This window comes from Narcine bancroftii, chromosome 5 (assembly GCF_036971445.1).
Source record: "Narcine bancroftii isolate sNarBan1 chromosome 5, sNarBan1.hap1, whole genome shotgun sequence".
Lineage (NCBI taxonomy): Eukaryota > Metazoa > Chordata > Chondrichthyes > Torpediniformes > Narcinidae > Narcine > Narcine bancroftii.
Genome location: NC_091473.1, coordinates 113,204,348 through 113,227,504, shown reverse-complemented (window position 1 = coordinate 113,227,504; position 23,157 = coordinate 113,204,348).

Genomic DNA, 23,157 nt, shown 5'->3' with positions numbered 1-23,157 from the left:
TCCATTGAATGAATAAACAATATAAATGCAGAAAGGGGTAGACAAATGCAACAAATGGATATGATATTAATATTTCAGAGTTGTCTCGAGCTGGGAATAATAAAATACCATTGTCTTAAACCTGGAATTCAGGTGGAAACCAACAATTTTAGGAATGACTCCAGATGTAGGGTGAAATAAGTCCTCAAGCGGGGTGGTGGAGAGAGAGAGGTTTAAAGAAATACTGACTGGAGGATGGAAAGAATTATGACAGAATTACTTGGCAGTAAGAAACAATGTAAAACACAATTTCCCCATGTTTTGCATTGGCAAACAAGAATAATTAATAGGTGTAGCAAAGTTAACAGCAAATTACTATGCAGTTAATAGTGAGGCTAATGAGGTGTTGATCGTCAGACTGAGGGGATAGGTTCTGAGTGAAAGAAGCCTCTCTAGCCATAGTTTAAAAACAATTATAAAGATGGATACCTTTTAGTAGTTTTTGAAAATCATAATAAAAGTCCAAAAATCTGGATCACCTGAGAATCTGGACTCGTACTTTTTAAATTTAGCGGGCTTTTGTGGGTCTGCATGTATAAGCAGCACAGATTCACAGTGGCAACAAGCATCATGCTTAATACAGGTCATCTTTATCACAAATAAATTCATTTGTATACAGTATTTTATGATCATTTTTAAACATAATTTCAGCATTACATACTCTTATAGGGAAAAAAAGATTTTTGTCAAGTGTTGACTTTATTTTTCTTTAAAACTAGTTGTTTTGACAAATGAAATGTGCTGTTATTTTCTGATGAATGAACGATCAAAATTTATCTGTTTACCTCTTTGTTCCTACTTAAATTTGAATATTAAAAGTACTGCCTGAGAATCCAGAAAATCCAAAAATCGGGATGGAATCTCTCCCCAACCAGTCCAAATTTTAGGACTTTTCCTGTAAAAGGATTGTGAACTCAGGACTGAAGCACAAATAATGCTTTCCTTGCCTTCCTGACTAATTCATTCCATTTCTACCGGGGTTGTTAAATTTAAATGTCGACATATGGCACAGAAACAGACCCTTTCAGCCCACAAGCCCAATTATACCCAATTGACCTTCAACCCTGGTATGTTTTTGAAGGGTGGGAGAAAACCAGAGCACCTAGAGGAAACCCATGCAGCATGGGGAGAACATAAAAACTCTTTACTGATTTGAACCCAGGACATTGGTGTTGTAACAGTGTGGCACTAGCCATCATGCAATTGTGCTGCCCCATATCAGATATACTAAAGAACATATCTCTGATATGTCCTTTAACATATCTGAGAACGCATACTCCCTTCAAAATGATGTCCTCATTTGCTGTTCCTCCAGTTGTCTTTGCAAAATGATTGATTTTTAATTACAAAGATCACCTCTTGTCTGCTGCAATTTAAAAAAAATCTGAAACTAACTTTCAAAATCTGACGCAATGTCATAGCATACACTCACTTCTGGTATCTGTGTTCATCTATTTAAGTCCCATGTGATTAGTATGTGATGGAAAGTCATCCACAGGGGGCCACTGATCTTGTGAAGCAGTCAATGAAATGTTTAGCAATCTGCAATACACCCTATATACTCATGTAATAGAAGAGCTTTTGGAACGATTTTCAGGTTGAATTTGGGGGTTTCAACTTTTACCTGCATCATTCAAGGCATCAGGAGCTCAAATGAGAAGTCAACATTTAGGGCGTCAAAACATTGGATGGGGAGGAAGTTGGGGGAAAAAATAGGGCGGTCAACTTTTACATGGGTAGTACATGATTTTTGGGCAAAAATGGGAAGTCGACTATTGTATGGGATGATAATGTACAGTAAGTATATTTCAAGGGTGCCATGGAATCTAATTCATGCCACTACTACCAAAGTATCACATTAGTGTAGGTTGTGGCCACAGCATGATCCAGAGGATAGGATATTTTAAATTTTTTTCCAAATATTTAATATTTCTAATATGACTTTATAGTGCTGTACCTATCTATCAACTTAGTTCAGATAGTGAAGCTCATTTTGGGGTTCAATTCTGTATCTTTAACATTGACTGATCAAAGGTACTCCCAAGTTTATTCATAATAACTAAACAATCCCTTTCCTCAGGCTAACATTTTAAAAAAAATCACACTGTGAACCATATCAATCAAAATACATACAAACATTTCCCCCTTAAATATACACAGTGGCCCATTCAGAGCCAGCTCTTCAGCGCTTGACGTCCTGTTTTGCGGAAACTGCCAAAATGTTTGGCCTGGAAGTCAGCCTGAAGAAAACTGAGGTTCTCCATCAGCCAGCTCCCCACCACGACTACCCACATCTCCATCGGGCACACAAAACGGTCAACCAGTTTACCTATCTCGGCTGCACCATTTTATCGGATGCAAGGATCGACAACAGACTTGCCAAGGCAAATAGCGCCTTTGGAAAACTACACAAAAGAGTCTGGAAAAACAACCAACTGAAAAACCTCAAAGATTAGCATATACAGAGCCGTTGTCATACCTACACTACTGTTCGGCTCCAAATCATGGGTCCTTTACCGGCATCACCTACGGCTCCTAGAACACTTCCACCAGCGTTGTTTCTGCTCCATCCTCAACATTCATTGGAGCGACTTCATCTCCAACATCGAAGTACTCGAGATGGCAGAGGCTGACAGCATCGAATCCACGCTGCTGAAGATCCAACTGCGCTGGGTAGGTCACGTCTCCAGAATGGAGGACCATCGCCTTCCAAAGATTGTGTTATATGGCGAGCTCTCCACTGGCCACCGAGAGAGGTGCACCAAAGAAGAGGTACAAGGACTGCCAAAAGAAAGCTCTTGGTGCCTGCCACATTGACCATCGCCAGTGGGCTGATATCACCTCAAATTGTGCATCTTGGCGCCTCACAGTTCGGCAGACAGCAACCTCCTTTGAAGAAGATCGCAGAGCCCACCTCACTGTCAAAAGACAAAGGAGGAAAAACCCAACACCCAACCCCAACCAACCAATTTTCCCTTGCAACCGCTGCAACCGTGTCTGCCTGTCCCGCACCGGACTTGTCAGCCACAAACGAGCCTGCAGCTGACGTGGACATTACCCCTCCATAAATCTTCGTCCGCAAAGCCAAGCCAAGATACACAGTGGCACTTTCTCCCCTTTCATTCCCCCTACCTTCCCTCCCCCCTTCCCACCCCCCTCTCCAAACCCATTTAACATATCTTTGGCTATACAACCATTAAAAAATGTCATCACACAATGAAAATAAACAAGAAAATTGTGTCATCTACTTTTGCACACTGGATCAAGTCATTTTGTCTTATCATTTTAGGGGGTGGAGGTCCGAGGCAACCCCTTTCTGTTGTGTTCCATGTACGGTCCCAAATTTGTTCAAATAATGTGACTTTATTTTTTAAATTGTTATTTTTCCCAATGGAATACATTTATTTATTTCTATGTACCATTGCTGTACTCTCAGGCTCTCTTCTGATTTCCAAGTTGACATTATACATTTTTTTGCTACAGCTAAGGCTATCATAATAAATCCATTTTGCGCTTCATCCAGTTTGAGGCCTAATTCTTTACTTATATTACTTAGAAGAAAGATCTCTGGATTTTTTGGTATGTTGTATTTTGTGATTTTATTTAATACCTGATTTAGATCTTCCCAAAACATTTTCACTTTCTTACATGCCAAAATTGCATGTACTGTTGTTCCCATTTCTTCCTTACAGCAAAAACATCTATCTGATAATGTTGGATCCCATTTATTTCACTTTTGGGGCATGATATATAACCTGTGTAACCAATTATATTGGATCATGTGTAACCTCATGTTTATTGTATTCTTCATAGTTCCAGAGGATAACTTTTCCCATATTTCATTTTTTATCTTTGTTTAAATCTTTTTCCCCACTTTAGTTTGGATTTATAGCTTATTTCATCATTTTCCTTCTCTTGCAGCTTGATGTACATGTTCGTTATAAGTCTTTTTATTATTGTTGTTTCTATAATCACATATTCAAAGCTGCTTCCTTCTTGTAATCTCAGTCTGCTTCCCAATTTGTCCTTTAAGTAGGCTTTCAGTTGATGATATGCAAACATTGTACCATGAGTTATTCTATATTTGTACTTCATATGTTCAAATGTTAATAAATTATTTCCAAAAAAACAATTTTCTATTCTTTTAATTCCTTTTCTCTCCCATTCTCTAAAGGAAAGGTTATCTATTGTGAAAGGGATTAGTTTATTTTGGGTCAATAATAATTTTGGTAGTTGGTAATTTGTTTTTTTTCCTTTCTCAGTGAATTTTCTTCTATATATTGAGTAAATGATGCAGTACTGGTGAACTTTTATATTGCACCAGTTTTTCATCCCACTTATAAAGTACATATTCCGGTACCTTCTCCCTTATTTTATCTAGCTCTATCTTAGTCCAATCTGGTTTTTCCCTTGTCTGATAAAAATCTGATAAATACCTTAATTGTGCTGCTCTATAATAATTTTTAAAGTTTGGTAACTGCAAACCATGTTGGTTGTACCTCTCTGTTAATTTATCTAACACTATCCTCTGTTTCCCCCCTTTCCATAAGAATTTTCTTAATATTCTCATTGGAGAATATTAAGTTCATTGAAGAATTTCTCTGTTAAGGGAATTGGTAACGATTGAAATAGGTATTGTATCCTTGGGAAGACATTCATTTTAATGCAATTTACCCTCCCTATCAATGTTAGTAGCAATTCTTTCCAATGTTCTAAGTCTTCCTGTAATTTCTTCATTAATGACTGATAATTTATTTTATATAGGTGGCTTAAATTATTATCTAATCTAATACCTAGGTATCGGATTGCTTGTATTTGTCATCTAAATGGTGATTCTTTTTTCAATTCTGTATAATCCGCATTACTCATTGGCATCACTTCACTTTTATTTGTGTTGATCTTGTACCCTGATATTTCTCCATATTCCTTCAATTTGTTTTTATTGATATTTCTGGTTCTGTTAAGTATACTATGATGACATCTGCAAATAAACTGATTTTGTATTCCTTCTCCTTTATTTTTATCCCTTTTATTTTATTTTCTGTTCTTATCAGTTCTGCCAATGGATCTATTGCAAAAGCAAACAGTGAGGGAGATAGTGGACATCCCTGCCTAGTTGACCTACTTAATTTAAATTGGTTCAATACATGTCCATTTACTGTCACCTTCGCCAATGGTCCCTTATGTAATGTTTTAATCCAATTAATATATTTCTCTGGTAGGTTGAACCTCTGTAATACTTTGAATAAATAATTCCATTCTACCCTGTCAAAGGCTTTTTCTGCATCTAAAGCAACAGCCACTGTTGGCATCTTATTTCCTTGAACTGCATGAATTAAATTAATGAACTTGCAGACATTATCCACTGTTCGTCTTTTCTTAATAAATCCAATATGATCTTGTTTTACTATTTTTGGTACACAATCGGCCAATCTGTTTGCTAATAATTTTGCTATTATAATCTGAATTAAGTAGAGATATTAGTCTATATGATGCTGGTGTTAATGGATCTTTCCCTGTTTTTGGTATTACTGTAATTATTGCTGTCTTACATGAATCTGGCAAGTTTTGTGTTTCTTCTATCTGGTTCATTACTTCAAGGAGAGGAGGAATTAATAACTCTTCAAATGTTTTATAGAATTCTATTGGGAGTCCATCCTATCCAGGTATTTTATTGTTCGTTAGCTTTTTTAATATATCCTGTATTATTTCAAATGGTTTTATCAATTTGTTTTGCTCCTCTTATTGTAATTTTGGTATTTCAATTTTAGCTAAAAACTCATCTATTTTGTCATCTTTCCCTTCGTTCTCAGTTCGGTATAATTATTTGTAGAATTCCTTAAAGTTTTCATTGATCTCTGTGGGTTATATGTAATTTGTTTGTCCTTTTTCCTTGATGCCAATACAGTTCTTTTAGCTTGTTCCGTTTTAAGTTGCCAGGCTAATATTTTGTGGATTTTTTCTCCAAGCTCATAATACTTTATTTTCATTGTTCTTCTCCACCTTATACATTTGTAATGTTTCATATTTTTTTGTCTGCCAATTCTCTTTTTGTTATATCTTCCCTGTTGCTAGTTCTTTTTCCCTTTCCAACTGTTCTATTTCCTGATTGTAGTCCTATTTCATCTTAGTTACATAACTTATTATCTGCCCTCTAATGAAGGCTTTCATTGCATCCCATAATATGTCTTTCACTGATTCTGTATTTATTTCAAAGTACATTTTAATTTGGAGTTCAATAAATTCTCTAAATTCCTGTCTTTTACTAGCATGGAGTTTAATCTCCATCTATATGTTCTTGGTGGGATGTCATCCAGTTCTTTTGCTAATAACAGGGGTGAGTGATCAGATAGCAATCTAGCTTTATATTGAGTTTTCCTAACTCTCCCTTGAAAATGGGCTGACAACATAAACTTATCAATCCTTGAGTATGTTTTATGCCTACTTCAATGAGTATTCCTTCTCTCTTGGGTGCTGCCTCCTCCATATGGATAAGTTTCATTTCCTGCATTGATTTAACCATAAACCTGGTGACTTTATTCTTTTTGCTAGTCTTTTGTCCAGTTTTATCCAACTTTGGGTCCAAATTAAGGTTAAAATCCCCTCCTATCAATATATTTCACTGTGTATCTACAATCTTCAAAAAATATCTTGTATAAACTTTTGATCCTCTTCATTAGGTGCATATATATTGATCAAATTCTAGAATTCTGAATATATCTGACACTTTATCATTACATACCTCCCTGCTGGATCTATTATTTCCTCTATTTTGATTGGTACATTTTAATGAGTAATATAGCTACACCTCTGGCTTTTGAACTACATGATGCTGCCGCTACGTGCCCTACCCAGTCTCTCCCTAATTTATTATGTTCCACTTCAGTTAGATGCATTTCCTGCACAAATGCTATGTCTACTTTTTTATTTTTTCAGGAAATTTAATAGCCTTTTTCATTTAATTTGGTTATGTATTCCATTAATATTTATAGTCATATAGTTCAAAATGGCCATCTCATATTCTGTTTACACCTCATTTCCGGTTCCTCACCTCCACCTTCCCCCTTTTCCCCATTTTCATTTCTGTTTTCCCTTTTTGAATTCTATGTATGACAACACTTTTAAAATGTAAAATACTTCAACAACTCCCATATCTAAAATTCCCTTAACCCCAAGTGTCCGTTCTCCACCCCCCTGAGTTGCCCCTTGTCCCTTGCCGGGCATCACAACTCCCCTCTCCATTTGGATTGCGAACCTGCTTGCAAGCGTCGACTGATTTCACAGTGACTGTTATTCTCTCCCACCCAATCCCCTCCCGAAAAGACATTTAACAAAGCTCACCCTCTTTTTTCCCCCCTTACTTCCTTTCTTCCCTTTTCTTTCCCTTTAGTTCTTACTTATACATTATTTTTACATCTTTATATGTAGTTTGTCATCATTCTTTGTTCTTGTTACATCTCTTCATCTCTCCTTCTGTCCTGCAGACATTCTGCAAATTCTCGTGCTTTCTCCAGACCCGAGAAGTTTGTTTTGCTCCCATGGGATAAATATTTTAAGCACAGCTGGATATCTTAACATAAATTTAGCCTTTTTTCCATAGGATCGATTTTGCTGTGTTAAACTTCTTCCTCTTCTTTCGGAGTTCAAAACTAATGTCTGGGGGAAAAAAAAATTTTTTGACCCTTGTATTTCAATGGTCTTTTGTCTTCTCTAATTTTATTCCTTGCCCTCTCCAGTATATTTTCTCTTGAAATTTCAAGAAATTTTACTAAAATGGATCTTGGTTTTTGTTGTGGCTGTGGTTTTGAGGCTAGTGTTCTGTGTGCCCTTTCTATTTCCATTCCTTCCAGTATTTCTGCCATTCCCAGACCTTTGGGATCCATTATTTTAAAAATTATTTCATATTTGTGCCTTCATCTCCCTTTAGGCGCACTATCTTTATGTTGTTTCACCTACTATAGTTTTACATTATATAAATCTTCTGAGCTAACAACTCGTGACTCTAATTTTTTTGTCACTGTCTTCTAATTTTTTAAAGTCATTCACTTCCATTTCTACAGCCATTTCTTGTTCTTCCACATTTTCTAATCTTTTTCCTATTTCTGTCATGACCAGCTCTATTCTATTCACTTTTTCTTCTGTACTTTTCATTTTTCTTTTCATTTCACTAAATTCTAATGTCAACCAGTCTTTTAATCCTCTCATTTGTTCTTGAAATTTCTTTTAATCTATATACTGTCCATCTATTGTACCTTCTATTCCTCTGTGCAGAGCTTGACTTCTTCCTCCTCTTCTGTGTCTGCACCTGTTTGTGTCTTCTACTTGTATCTGTGTCTCTTCTGACTTTCTTGTTGAACTGCTTGCCTCACTTTGCTGGGTGTTTTTTTGCATGGCTTCTTGCTGTTGGTCCTCTTCTTCTGGGCTAGTTATCTGTTGGGTCTCCTGTTGCTGTTCTTTCTTATCACTCCCTTTCCTGTCACTTTCCTCTTCTTCCAGCTAGGAGCCCTGCTGTCGGGCATCTCTCAGCTGGTCACTTTGTGTTAGCTCGCTCCTCAGCTGGGCCCCCCTCCCGTCGGTGTTTTCTTTTTCCTTAGTTTGTGCATTGCGCACTTCTGTTTGGGTCAGAGCCATTTTTGCAGTCCAGCGGTCGGGAAGTCTCGACTTTGCAGGGTCGTTACCAACCTTGGGGAGTGGGCTCTTTTCTCCACAATGGCTCCCTGTTTCTTCATGCAGGTAAGGCCTTTTCCTTTCTCTTCCAGCGTCTTTTCTTTTTTTCCCTGTTGTTTTTGCTTTTTCCTTCTTGGGTGCCATTTTCTTTCTTTTCTCCACAACTTTAACTTTTATTTGTTGTGTTGTGTTTCTTGAACTTTTTGTTTTCTTCACTTTATTTCTTTTCTGGAGAGGGCTGGTATTCTCCTACTGGCCACTACACCATCACGTGACTCCTCTTCCTCATGCTAACTTGACGCTAATGAAACCGCTTGTATTTTTGAATTCATAGAATTCTCCCATTTTCATGAGAAAATATTGTTTATATCAGAAATCCTGACCATATTGTTCTAATGTCAGTTTGAATTCAAGTCAGATGTCTTGTGAGAACCATAGATCATTACAGCATAGAACCAGGCCCTTAAGCCCATCTAGTCTGTGCCAAACTATTATTCTGTCTAGTCCCAATGACCTGCAGCCAGATCATAGCTTATCATACCCTCCCATCAATATACCTATGCAAATTTTTCATGTTAAAATTGAGCCCACGTTCACCACTTCCACACTCTCACCATTCTCATCATGAAGTTCTCTTCATGAAGAGGTTCTCCCCAACCTTCCCTTTAAACATTTCTGCTTTTACCTGTAACCCATGTCCTCCAGTTATTCTCAGTGGATCTTGCTTGCATTTACTCGGTCTATATCCCTCATAATTTTAAATACCTCCATCAAATCTCCCCTCATTCTTCTACACTTCAGGGAATAAAGTCCTAGTCTGTTTAACCTTTCTCTGTAACTATTTCTCAACTCCTGGCAGATGCAATCTCACTGACTTTCCACTCAGCTCTGGTTCACCTGGACAACAGCCTTGTGTACATGAGGCTGCTTTCCATTGATTACATTTCAGCTTTCAAAACCATTATCCCTCAGTACTGGTCAGCAAGCTTCAAAACTTGGTCCTCTGCAATTGGGTCCTTGACTTCCTCTTCAGAAGACTACAGTCAATGTGGATTGGTATCAAAATCTCCTCATTGACAATCAACATAGGTGCACTTCCAGCGTGTGTGCTTAGTCCACTGCTCTAGTCTCTCTATATCCATGACATTTACAAATTTACCAATGACACCATGGTTAGTGGCAGAATCACAGATGGAAATGAGGAAGCATACAAGAGTGAGATAGGTCAACTAGTTAAGTGGTGCCACAGCAACCTTGCATTCAATGTTAGTGAATCAAAGTACCTGTAATTGATTGTGGACCTCAGGAAGTGGTGACCAAGAGAACACTAACCAGTCCCCATCAAGGGTCAGCAGTGGAAAAGGTATGAACTTCAAAATTCTGGGTGTCAACATCTCTCAAGATTTATCCTGGGGCTATCATGCAATGCAATCATGAAGGAGGCTAACCAGCATCTATACTTCATGATGAGTTTGAAGAGATTTGTTATTCACCAAAGACTCTTGCAAATTCCTATAGGTGGACCATGGTGAGCATTTTGACTAGTTGCATCACTGTCTGTTATTGAAATGCCAAAGCACAGGACTGGAAAACACTATAGAGCGTTGTAAACTTGGCCAGCGCCATCATGGACATTGGTATCACTCAATTAAGGATGCCTTTAAGAAGACAGATGTCTCAAGAAAGCAGCTTCTATAATAAAGGACTCTCACCACCAGCCTTGCCCTTTTCTCACTCCTACCATCAGGAAGGAAGTACAGGAGACTGAAGACCACTGTTGCAACTGGAATGCTGCTGTCCCAAAACAACAAATTTTGTGACACATATTCATGATGATAAACCTGATTCTGATCCTTGTAAATCTCTGCACTCTTTCAATATTATTGGTTTCTTTTCTGTAGTTAGATGACCAAAATACACACATTACTCCAAATTTGGCCTCACCGTCTTGCACAATTTTAGCAGAACATTCCAAATCCAATACTCAATACTTTCAGTTATGAAGATTAATGCGCCAAAAGCTCTTTACAACCCTACCTACCTGTGATGCCAAATTACAGTATGTACAAGTACTTCCTGACTTGTGACTGTGATTGGGATCAAAGGATTGGTCATATGCTGGTTGGATGCAAGTCAGAATTTTGTCCAAGTGCATGGAGTACTGAAGTCTTAAAGCAAACTATTAATCAACTTTTTTTGTCAGAGATTTTTGTTGTATTTGACAAAATGTAACAGATGCAGGGCATGTAAGAGCCAAAATGTACATTGTTAGTCAGCATGCTGGGTCCATAGGCTGGGTGCGGCCATTTTGATTTCTGTGTCCATGTGTGTCCTCAGTTGGTGCATGTGCAGTAGGTTCATAAATTGGAGTTCGGATGGTGCATGTGTGGTGGGTTAGCGTATTGGAGTTTGGTTGGTGGATGTGCGGTGGGTTGGCGTAATGGAGTTCGGTTGGTGCATGTGCGGTGGGTTGGCGTATTGGAATTTGGTTGGTGCATGTGTGGTGGGTTGGCGTATTGGAGCTCGGTTGGTGCATGTGTGGTGGGTTGGTGTATTGGAGTTCGGTTGGTGCATGTGTGGTGGGTTGGCGTATTGGAGCTCGGTTGGTGCTTGTGCGGTGGGTTGGCGTAATGGAGTTCGGTTGGTGCATGTGCGGTGGGTTGGCGTATTGGAGTTCGGTTGGTGCATGTGCAGTGGGTGGGCATATTGGAGTTCGGTTGGCGCATGTGCGGAGGGTTGGCGTATTGGAGTTCAGTTGGCGCATGTGCAGTGGATTGGCGTATTGGAGTTGTACAGTATAAACCACATATGTTATATTTTTTCTGATATTTAAAAAATATTGGTCATGTGTGAGGATGGACATGCTGAGTAGATCGTAAGTTGGGGAGTTCCTGTATCTGTATTCCCAGATCCTTCGGTCCTGCTGCACTCAGTGCCTTACTGCCTACAGCATATCCTCTATTCGGAGAAACTGACATAAAATTTTCCAAAGGATATTTGTACAAAGATCATCCATAATTTCTTTTGAGATGTATCATCAGAAACATTTTTTAAAATATAAGCATTGTTTTACTTTCCACATGTTCAAAGAAACAATTTAACATGATAGATTTAGGATTACAGCTCGCAACATATTTATAAAGCGAGCCATTAATTCACCTGATCCTTTCAAAAAGTCGTTGAAAGCTTAAAAGTTTTGAAAACACCTTGCATTTGTTTGACAATGCGCCATCCCTTCTGTCGGCTTTTGTGGAGCATTTTGATTGTTTCATCAATATGCTAAAGCCCCCCCCCACCCAAAGGGAGAGAAATGAGAGGTAATCACTGCTGGAATTGTTTATAATCAACAAGTTAAACCATGTTAAGCTTTGTAATTGACAGCTTTTGGGGAGTTTTATGGCCATATCAAGCTTGAGCAAACAGCACATTTATTTGAATCAATAAAACTCATTCTGTCCCTTTCCCTTCCCAGCTTGGTGTTTGTAAGAATTCCTTCATGCGATTAAACACTCATCAGGGCCATTGAATACCAGATGCAGCAACGGAGAGATCAGGGAATATTTTGGGCAGATTTCTTTTATGTCAGCCACAAGTGCCTTTAACATTGGCTCATATTTTTTTGAGGTTTCTTTGCCAAATCTGGGTTTAAATATTCTTAAGTCTCTATTTTTCAAATTAGCCATTATTTGATCATGAATTTTTATTTTATTCAAGTCAGTGCCCTGGTCCGAGTGGATATTGGAAGAACTTGAGTACACAACTCATCTGACAGCTGGCAAGGTTATTTTGCTTAGAGTCCTGGGAGCAGGTAGTGAGACAGACGCCCAACTTCCCATTTGGCTGGATTTAAATTCACTGAAGAGCCCATATCGAAGGTACAAATGCTTTTCAGAGAAGGCTCTGTGACAATATGTGGAAAGATTAAACAGTACAGAACTGAATATTCATTGCTAACTGATGGCCACAGCCTTGTTTTCTTCTTGAAATAACCTTCCACTTCGCTTAGTACTTGTGCAACCATGGTAGAAAAGCTAAAATATTTACACTGTTGCTTTAACCTATTTCAGTTTTGGGGAAAAGTACACTGCCAAGTAGTTTCACTTTCCTTCAGAATAAATATTCCCAGAATTTATATTTAATTTAATTTCTAATTTAAATATGCAGTACAGTAACAGGCCAATTCGGCCCTACGAGTCAGTGCTGCCCAATTTACTTCCCATTAACCTACATGTTTTTGAAAGGTGGGAGGAAACCGGAGTCCCACCTTGAAGACTTGGGGAGAATGTACAAACTCCTTACAGACAGTGCAGGATTCGAACCCAGGTCCGGTTGCGATGGCTGGTGCTGGAAGGCATTGTGACAACCATCATGTCAGCCGTGCAGCCCCATATATAAAATGAGGTTGCCATTTGAACATTAAGGTAGGACAGAGTTAAATGATATAATAGATAATGGGAGAATTGGCACAAATTTCTGCAGAGCAGATTAATAAGTTGTTAGACACCTAATTCACATTCTTTTAAGAAAGGGGGGCTTGTTGCTAATGGAAACCAGTTCAATTAAAAAAAAGTTGGCAATTTTAATTGCCTATCACTGCAGCTTGTCTAGTTCTAGTATCCTCCTGAAATAAATAGAACATAGAAACAGGCCCTTTGGCCCATCTAGTCTGTGCTGAACTATTATACCACCTCTTCCCATTGACCATCATGTGGACCATAGCCCTCCATACCCCTCTCATCCATGTACCTATCCAAATGTCTCCAAAATATTGGACTGTCATATACCCCTTAAACAGTTCATTTTTGACTCTTAACCCACATCCTCTAGTTCTTGTCTCACCCAACTTCAGTGGAGAAAGCCTGCTTGCAAATGCTGTGACAGAGTGTTGGACCTGAAATGTTAACTACAGTATTTCTCTTTTCAAAGATGCTGCCTGACCTCTTGACTGTTTCCAGTGTTTTCTATTTTTGCTTGGTTTCCAGCCATCTGCAGTTTCTTTAATGTCCAGCTGTTTTCAAAAGGTGAACAATTCTTTGATCAGACAAAACAGTCAATTTTAATCTCCCAACTTATTAGGAAACTGGCAATGTTAGGATCAACTGAATTTACATCATTCATGATTTTTACAGCTATTGAAATCAATGGAGAGAAACATTGGACAGTGTGAAACTCATAGGATGGGGAGACATTCTTGTTTTCTAAGCAAGATGAGATTGAGCCTGATGCTGACAACAAGAAAAAAAACTTGAAATTCTGCAGTGTTTCTTTTTTTTCCTGGACTAAATACTTCACACTGTAAATATTGTAAATATGCTGACACCAGCCAGGTGAACCTTAAGCAAAGCAAAATATGACTCTGAAATAAAGAAGTTTCATTTGGAGATGCTTTCTCAAGATGTCGGGGTGGGGAAGGTGCAATAGCTGGCTGTTTTATGGAGACACCTCTCCCTCTCTCCCCCCCCCCACTTTGGTAAGTGCAATCATATTTATTTTAAATGAAGTGAAAACATTTGTTCTTTTCCCATGTTGAGCAATTAATAATATAATCATTCTGTTGTGTTGGTACATGCAAAATGAAGCTACTTGGCAGTGTACTTTTCCCCAAAACTTAAGTAGGTTAAAGCAACAGTGTGAATATTTTAACTTTTCTACCATGGATGTGCAAGTACTAAGTGAAGTGGAAGGTTTGTTTCAAGAAGAAAACGAGGCTGTGGCCATCAGTTAGCAATGAATATTTAGTTTTAGAATAATTCTTGGAATATTTCTATCAGTGGAAATTATTGGAATTTATTGGTAGCTCTTGCTATGGGATTTCAATTTGAATGGCTGTCAATGTTATGAAAGTGCTCTCCTAATGCTATTAGGAGAACGTGTATGAAAGTTTACTGTCATAGACATATAATGTATACATGCAACACAACGCTTACCTACAAGAGCCACACAGGTATTTTGAATAGACCAACAATGGGATAATATATCATGAGGCAGTAAAAACGATAATAAGTAACAAAGGATAAATAAACACAGTTTCAGTCAGTGGAGAAGTAATGTTTCAACAAGGCAGACAGATGTTATGGAGGCCCTGAAGTAAAGTTTATGGTTAAGATGGTATGGGGAGGTTCAAGAATATGATGGCTTTTGGGAGAATAAAAACTTGTTCTTGAAATTAGAGGTGCCAGACTTCAGACATCTGTACCTCCTGCTTGAAGGTAAGTGAGAAAAATTTGTGACCACAGTGATCGGGATCCTATTTAAGGCTGGTTGCCTTCTTGAGGCAGAACCTTACATAGATGTCTTCAATGGACAAGAAGCCAGGGTCCATGATTGACTTGGCTAGTTTTGCCACTTTGTGCCCCTATGTACATTCCTGTGTACTCGAGTGTCCAAACAAGGGCGTGATGCAACCAGTCAGTATACTTTCCAGAGTGCACCTGAAGAAGTTTGAGATACTCAATGACATGTCAAATCTCCTTAGATTTCTTTGAAAGTAGAGGCATTGGGTCTGCCCTCCTCCTGTTACTTTGATGAGGTGACTCCAGGAGAGATTCTCTGATATGTGTACACTTAGGAACTTGAAGGTACTCAGCCTCTCCACTCTCATACTGCCAGTTAAGACAGGTGAGTGGTCTGAGAGTGTCCCCTTCCCAAGGTCCACTATAAGCTCCTGGACTTGCTGGCATTGAGTAATGACAACAAGAGAATGGTTGATGTGAATGGCAGATGGTGAGTGTGACTTGGAGGGGAACTTGACCAGGGTGATTTTATCATGTGCTCCCTGCTATCAGAATAAAGGACCCATCCCAACCTGGCCATACACTGTTTTCTCCTCTCTCATGAGACAGAAGATGCAAATGTTTGAAAATGCATACCACCAGATCTAAGGACAGCATCTTTCCTGCTGTTATCAGACTCCTGAATGGTCTTTCAAGACATAAAATGATGTTCTCACAAACCACCTCATTGTGGACTTTGCATCATGTTCATTGCAATTTTATCTATAATAGTCTATGCCACTATATTCCACAGTTGTGTTTTATTTTGCCTGATCTGTTGGACTTCAGTATGAGATGACTTGCTTGGAATACACACAAACCAATATTTTTACTTCATCCTAGTAGATGTGACAATAATAAACAATTGAGTTTAATATCATTGTTCAGCAATGCCATTGATTTTTTTTTGGGGGGGATGTTGCTGAAGAAGCTCTGGAGCATTGCTACTGAGTATCTTGAATAACAATAGCACAGTGGCACAGGGAATTAACCAAGAGATGACTGAAGCATGCAAGAAAGGAATGGAACTCGTCGTGGGAAACTTTAACTTGCATGTAGATTGGGAAAATCAAGTTGGTCAAGGGAGTCCGGAGAATGACTTCATAGAATGCATCAGTGATAGTTTCTTGAGCAGCATTTAAGGAACCAACAAGGGAGAATGCTATTTTAGATCTAGTATTGTGCAATGAAATGGGTAAAATTAATGATCTAGTAGTTAGGGACCCTCTTGGAAAAAGTGATCATGGCATGATTGAATTTCTCAGACAGATGGAGGGTGCAATAGTTAGATCTAAAACTAATGTATTATGTGTGAACAGTGGAGACTATACAGGAGTGTGGGTATGACAACGGCTCTGTATACGCTAATCTTTGTGAGGTTTTTCAGTTGGTTGTTTTTCCAGACTCTTTTGTGTAGTCTTCCAAAGGCGCTATTTGCCTTGGCGAGTCTGTTGTCTATCTCGTTGTCGATCCTTGCATCCGATGAAATAGTGCAGCCGAGATAGGTAAACTGGTTGACCGTTTTGAGTTTTGTGTGCCCGATGGAGATGTGGGGGGGCTGGTAGTCATGGGAGTCTGGAAAAACAACCAACTGAAAAACCTCACAAAGATTAGCGTATACAGAGCCGTTGTCATACCCACACTCCTGTTCGGCTCCGAATCATGGGTCCTCTACCGGCATCACCTACGGCTCCTAGAACGCTTCCACCAGCATTGTCTCCGCTCCATCCTCAACGCTCATTGGAGCGACTTCATCCCTAACATCGAAGTACTCGAGATGGCAGAGGCCGACAGCATCAAATCCATGCTGCTGAAGATCCAACTGCGCTGGGTAGGTCATGTCTCCAGAATGGAGGACCATCACCTTCCCAAGATCGTGTTATATGATGAGCTCTCCACTGGCCACTGTGTCAGAGGTGCACCAAAGAAGAGGTACAAGGACTGCCTAAAGAAAGCTCTTGGTGCCTGCCACATCGACCACCGCCAGTGGGCTGATATCGCCTCAAACCGTGCATCTTGGCGCCTCACAGTTCGGCGGGCAGCAACCTCCTTTGAAGAAGACCGCTGAGCCCACCTCACTGTCAAAAGACAAAGGAGGAAAAACCCAACCCCAACCAACCAATTTTCTCCTGCAACTGCTGCAACCGTGTCTGCCTGTCCCGCATCGGACTTGTCAGCCACAAACGAGCCTGCAGCTGACGTGGACATTTACCCCTCCATAAATCTTTATCTGCGAAGCCAAGCCAAAGAAAGAGGAGCCTATAACAGGATGGGGGAAGAATTGGTCATTGTGGACTGGGAGCGCAGGCCAGTTGGCAGAACAGTTGAGGAATAGAACAGACTTTCAGAGATTTTTTGCAGTGCTCAACAAAAATATATTCCTGTTTTTTTAAATATATAAATAAATAAAATAAATAAAGGCAGGCAGTAAGAGAGGGAAGAGCCAACCTTGGTTAACTAAGGAAGTAAAGGAAAGTATAAAATTAAAAGCTCATGTACAAAGTAGCCAAGAGTAGAGGGAATGGGGTGATTTCTTTCTCTGTTCCCTGCTGTCGCTTTCTCTCCCCCACACTAGTCCCAATCAAGGCAAGTCAAGAATGAGCACTGACCCAGAGGCTGTCCATTGAGCTGCGACAGTCCCTGCCCTTTTTACATAAAGAAAAGGAACATGTGTATGTGATTGTGAACCGCCATTATTGGCAGGACGTGGTATATGACTATATAAGCTTTTGTGAAAATATAAATAAAATATTCAGAATAAAAAGAGTGGTGGGAAACTGAAGGATTGTGAAAACTTTAAAAGGCAACAAAGGAGAAGTAAATGGGAAATAAGGAAAGGGAAGAAGGATTATGAAGGTGGCACAAAGTATAAAAACACATAAAAAATTTATAAATATATGAAACCGAAGAGAGTGGCGAGAGTAAACATGGGTCCCTTGGAAGATGAGAAAGGGAGATTGATATTGAGTAATGAGGAAATGGCTGAGGCATTGAACGGATATTTTGTCAGTCTTCACGGTGGAAGGCATGTCCAGCATTCCAAAGAGTGGTGATAGGGAGGTGAAGGGAGGTGAGGGCCTTGATAAAATAATTGTTACAGAAGACATAGTAATGAGCAAACTAATGGGACTGAAGGTGAACAAATCCCCTGGTCCTGATTAGATGCATCCCAGGGTACTGAGGGAAATGGCGGGAGTTATAGTCGATGTGATGGTAGTCATTTACCAAAATTTTCTAGATTTTGAGCAGCTCCTGGCAGATTAGAAGACACCAAGTGTCAAGCCACTTTTTAAAAAGGGATGTAGGTAGAAGACAAGTAACTATCGGCCAGTTAGCTTAATGTCTGTAGTCAGGGAAAATACTTGAAGCTGCCATTAAGGATGAAATAGTGAGGCCTTTAGAACAAAAGGACTCTATCAGGCAGACACAGCATGGATTCAGAAAGGACAGGTCTTGTTTGACAAACTTGCTGGAGTTCTTTGAGGATATAATGGGTGTGGTAAATAGAGGGGAGGAGGTTGATGTTATATATTTAGATTTCCAGAAGGTGTTTGATAAGGTGCCACATAAGAGACTTACAATGAGATACAGATGGAGTCAGGGGTAGTATATTGGCATGGATTCAGGATTGGTTAACTAACAGAAGCAGAGAGTTGGGATAAATGGGTGTTTTACTGATTGGCAAACAGTGATAAGTGGGGGGCTGTAGGGGTCAGTGCTGGGCCCACATCTGTTCACCATTTACATTGATGATTTGGAAGAGGGGACAGAGTGTAGTGTAGCCATGTTTGCAGATTATGCTAAATTGAGTGGAAAAGAAAATTGCACAGAGGATGTGGAGAAGCTGCAGAAGGTGAGTTAGGTGAGTGGGCAAAGGTCTGGCAGATGGAGTTAGTAAATGCAAGGTCATCCACTTTGGTAGGAAATATAGAAGAGCAGATTATTATTTAAATGGTGAAAACTGCAGCATGCTGTCATGCAGAAGGACTTGGAGTGCATGTGCATGAATTGTAAAAAGTTGGGTTGTATGCACAATAGGTTATTAAGAAGGCAAATGGAATGTTGGACCATCACTAGAGGAATCAAATTCAAGAGCAGGGAGGTCATGCTGTAACTATACAAGTTATTGGTGAGACCGCACCTGGAGTACTGTGCAGTTCTGGTCTCCATACTTGAGGAAGGATATACTGGCCTTGGAGGCAGTCCAGAGGAAGTTGAACAGGTTAATCCTGGAGATGAGGGGGTTGATCTACAAGGAAAGATTAAATTGACTGGGATTATACTCACTAGAATTCAGAAGAATAAGAGATCTTTATAGAAACATAAAACAATTATGAAAGGAATAGATAAGATGGAGGCAGAAAAATTGTTTTCACTGGTAAGTGAGACCAGAACTAGGGAACACAGCCTCAAGATTCAGGGGAGTAGATTTAGTACAGGGATGAGGAAAAACTATTTTTCCCAGAGTAGTGAAACTGTGGAATTCTCTACCCAGGGAATCGGTTTAGGCCCCTTCATTAAATATATTTAAGGTTCAGTTAGATTTTTACATAAAAAAAGAATTGAGCGATTATGGGGAAAAGGCAGGTAGGTGGAGTTGAGTCAGTGATCTTATTGAATAGCAGAGCAGGCTCGATGGGCCAGATGGCTGACTCCTGCTCCTGTTTTTATACTCTTATGTTCTAATCCTGGTGGAGTGTGTGAATGGTGATGGGGTTGGGTTGGTTTTGAGTCACTGCTGCATGCTGTTTCGTTCATTGTTTCAAGGTGACAAACTGCAGAGAATAATTTAAAAGAAATCCTACTGTTAAAATTACCACGGCAAGCGCATTTCCAGTATTGCAAGAATTTCCGTGCATATTTGCTTCCCTCGATTCAGCCTCTTGATTCCTCATCAATAGTTAGGCAAGTAATTAAGGCAATTGTCAAAGAATTATGACCTATAAAAGGGTATTCAAAATTTATCCAGTGATAATTTGATAATATACCACTCCCTTCAAATATTGCACTAAATAGCTGCAGTGGTAGAAGTGAGGTCCATTGCCTTAGATTTGACTCAGCAAAAACTGGAGCTAATTTCACTGAACATCAAGAAACAGAGATGTTTGAGTAAAATTCCAGTTTGTCATAGTTTTCAGATGTTCAAGCTGTTTTGTAAGAAGGTCGCGAACAAGCAACAGGGCGTTGCTTTCTTGGGACCAGATCCCTGAAGACCCATTTCACATTTTTCTCCATGTTCAATGCAAGTTGTGCAAATTATTCTTCCGCTATCATGATTTCATTATGAAAAAGATAGTTGAAGCGATCTCTTGAACTTGAAGAGGGATTTTAAGAAGGATTTTTCATGCTTCTCATCTTCTGCCGCTCCTTGGAGATTTGACAGCTTTGAGATGGGTGTGGTCGGAATGGTTGAGTGGAGGATGGTAGATGAGGGAGATCCAGAGAATATTATGTTTCAGCTGTCGAGAGTTTGCTCTATTTTATAATCCAACTGATCTGCTTCTACCCTTGAATTTTGCATGTTTATTTATATATTTATACATGTACTGTAATTGTTTGCCTATGTCACATCAACAAAACCCAAGGTATCTACTGTCAACTGTAGCAGTGGCACAGTTAGTGTAGCAGTTAGCGCAGTGCTATTACAGCGCCAGCGATCAGAAATGGGGTTCAAATCCAGTGTGTCTGTAAGGAAGTTGTATGTTCTCCCTGTGTCTGCATGGGTTTCCTCTGGGTGCTCCAGTTTCCTCCCACCCTTCAAAACGTATGGGAGTTGAGGGCCAATTGGGTGTAATTGGATGGCACAGGCTCGTGGGCCAAAAGGGCCTGTTACTATGCTGTATGCCTTAAAAAAAAGCGATGAGGATATGGAATCTTCATGGACTATCATGCAACTTCCTGTTTCTATTTCTTCAGGAATTTGCAGAGGTATGGTATGACATCTGAAACCCTGGAAAATTTCTACAAATGTGTGGTGGAAAGTATACTGACTGGCTGCATCAATACCCCTGATGCACCATCAATCACTCAGGAGAATATTGTGGAGAAACCAATAGGCTTTAATTCATTTGAGAACATAGCATATCCTTACTGTTCAGCTGTCCTTCACGGAGTTACAGAGGGCTGCAGTGAGGGAGGAGCCTGTGGGGAGGGGCCACAGGTACAACTGGCCAATAGGCATGCTTGACCAGATAATTATACATTACAGTGGTTAATACCAGCCCTGAGCAGAAAGCCCCGCAAAAGGTAGTGGACACAGCCCAGTTCATCACAGATAAGACCCTTCCCACCATTGAGAACATCTACAGGGAATGCTGCCACTGGAGAGCAGCAGCAATCATCAATGATCAACACCACCCAGTACATGCTCTGTTCTGGCTGCTACCATCTAGAAAGAGGTACAGGTGTCACAAGACTCGTATCACCAGGTACAGGAACAGATGCTACCCCTCCACCATTAAACTCTTCAACAAAATCAGGGATTAACTTAAACTCTTACTTTTGCACTTTATTGATTTTTTTTTCCTCTCTGTATTTTGTATTGAATTTGTTTATTTTTTATTTACATGTGCACATTGAGTACAGTTTTTACATGATCAATAAATGGTTATTCTGCCTTGCCTGCAGGAAAAAGAATCTCAGGGTTGACAATAAATCTGAAATGACATTTTCTTTCTGGCTCCAAATCCTAGAGCCCCACACCCAACTTCACTGGGTGGTGGTTTTTGAAATTCCGTTCCCTGGGCTCTGGAGGCCAGTCACACTTTCTTTTCCCACCTTCCATCCGACATGAGCTTGAAAACATGAGTCTCCAGATTCAATGACAGTTTCTTTGCTGCTATAGTTAGACTTTTAAATGGGCTTCTCATTGGTAAAAGATGATTCCCTTGCACTGTTTTAACAATACTTATTCTGCACTTCATCTTGTTACACTGTCCCCTGATCTCTTTGATTTACTGTAATCTTGCAGTTTTCTTTTATTATTGCACTGCCTGTTGTCTAAACTATAGGTTGACTTGATAATTGAGTTTATTGTCATACACAGAAGTACAATGTACATATGCACGAACAATTTTTAACTTGCTGCAGCCAAATGGAGACTTTGTAAAAGAAAGTCCAGTACATGGATGTGAGGGGTTTGGAGGGTGATCGGCAAGGGAGTGGGTAGGTGGAACTAGTGGAGTTTCATGTAAATCGGTGCTGACTAGAAGGGCCGATATGGCCTGTTTTCTTGCTGTAAATTGTTGTTAAAAAGCTCCTGCTGTATACTTTTGATAAATTTGTTAAAGTTACTGTTTGGAAAGAGATAATAAAAATAAAACACTAGACAATATACAGAGTTACAGATGTGCAAGAAAAAATACTTAAATAACTTGTAAATAGGATAGTAAGGGGAAGTTAGTCTGATAGACAATGGTGGGGGGGGGGGGTGGAGAAATGGTTCTGGACACCAGAGGTTCTACTGTATCTACTTCCCAAAGGAAACAGCACAAAGAAGTTGTACCTTGAAGCAGTGCCTCCCATGGATGTCTTCAATGGGTGGGAGGTTGGAGCCATAATGGATTAGCAGTGTTTGCTACTTTCTGCAGCCTTCCACATTCCTGTATATAATGCAAAACAAAGCTCTTCCCTATATCTTGGTACACACTAAAATAAACACCAATTCAATTCAGTTATTGTTCATTCAATACAAAGTTGATAATTTGCTCTTTTGTTGCCTAAATATCCATAGAGGGATAGTACAGAAAATTGGAGCTGTTGGAGAGATCAGCAATATCCTTTAAAATTAGACATACAGCACGGTGTCGGGCCCTTTTGGACCATGAGGCTGTGCTGCCCAATTAACCCCAAAGTTTTGAAGGGTGGGAGGAAACTGGAGCACCTGGATGAAACCCACACAGACATGGGAGAACGTACAAAACTTAGACAGTGCAGGATTTGAACCCTGGTTGCGGGTGCTGTAAGAGCATTATGCTATCTGTGCTTCCCTTGATGACTGGCAGAGCAGATCTGAAGGGGCAGATCTGTGGCACGTTAGCCCTCCTAACTAATGAGGATGTGTTGTGGGTCCAGGATAGGTTGTCCATTATGGGCACATCGAAGCACTTTGTTTCTCCTGCTGTGAACATTTACCTCCACTGTGTTATCCACATTGTCTCTAGTCATTGTTCTTGAACTA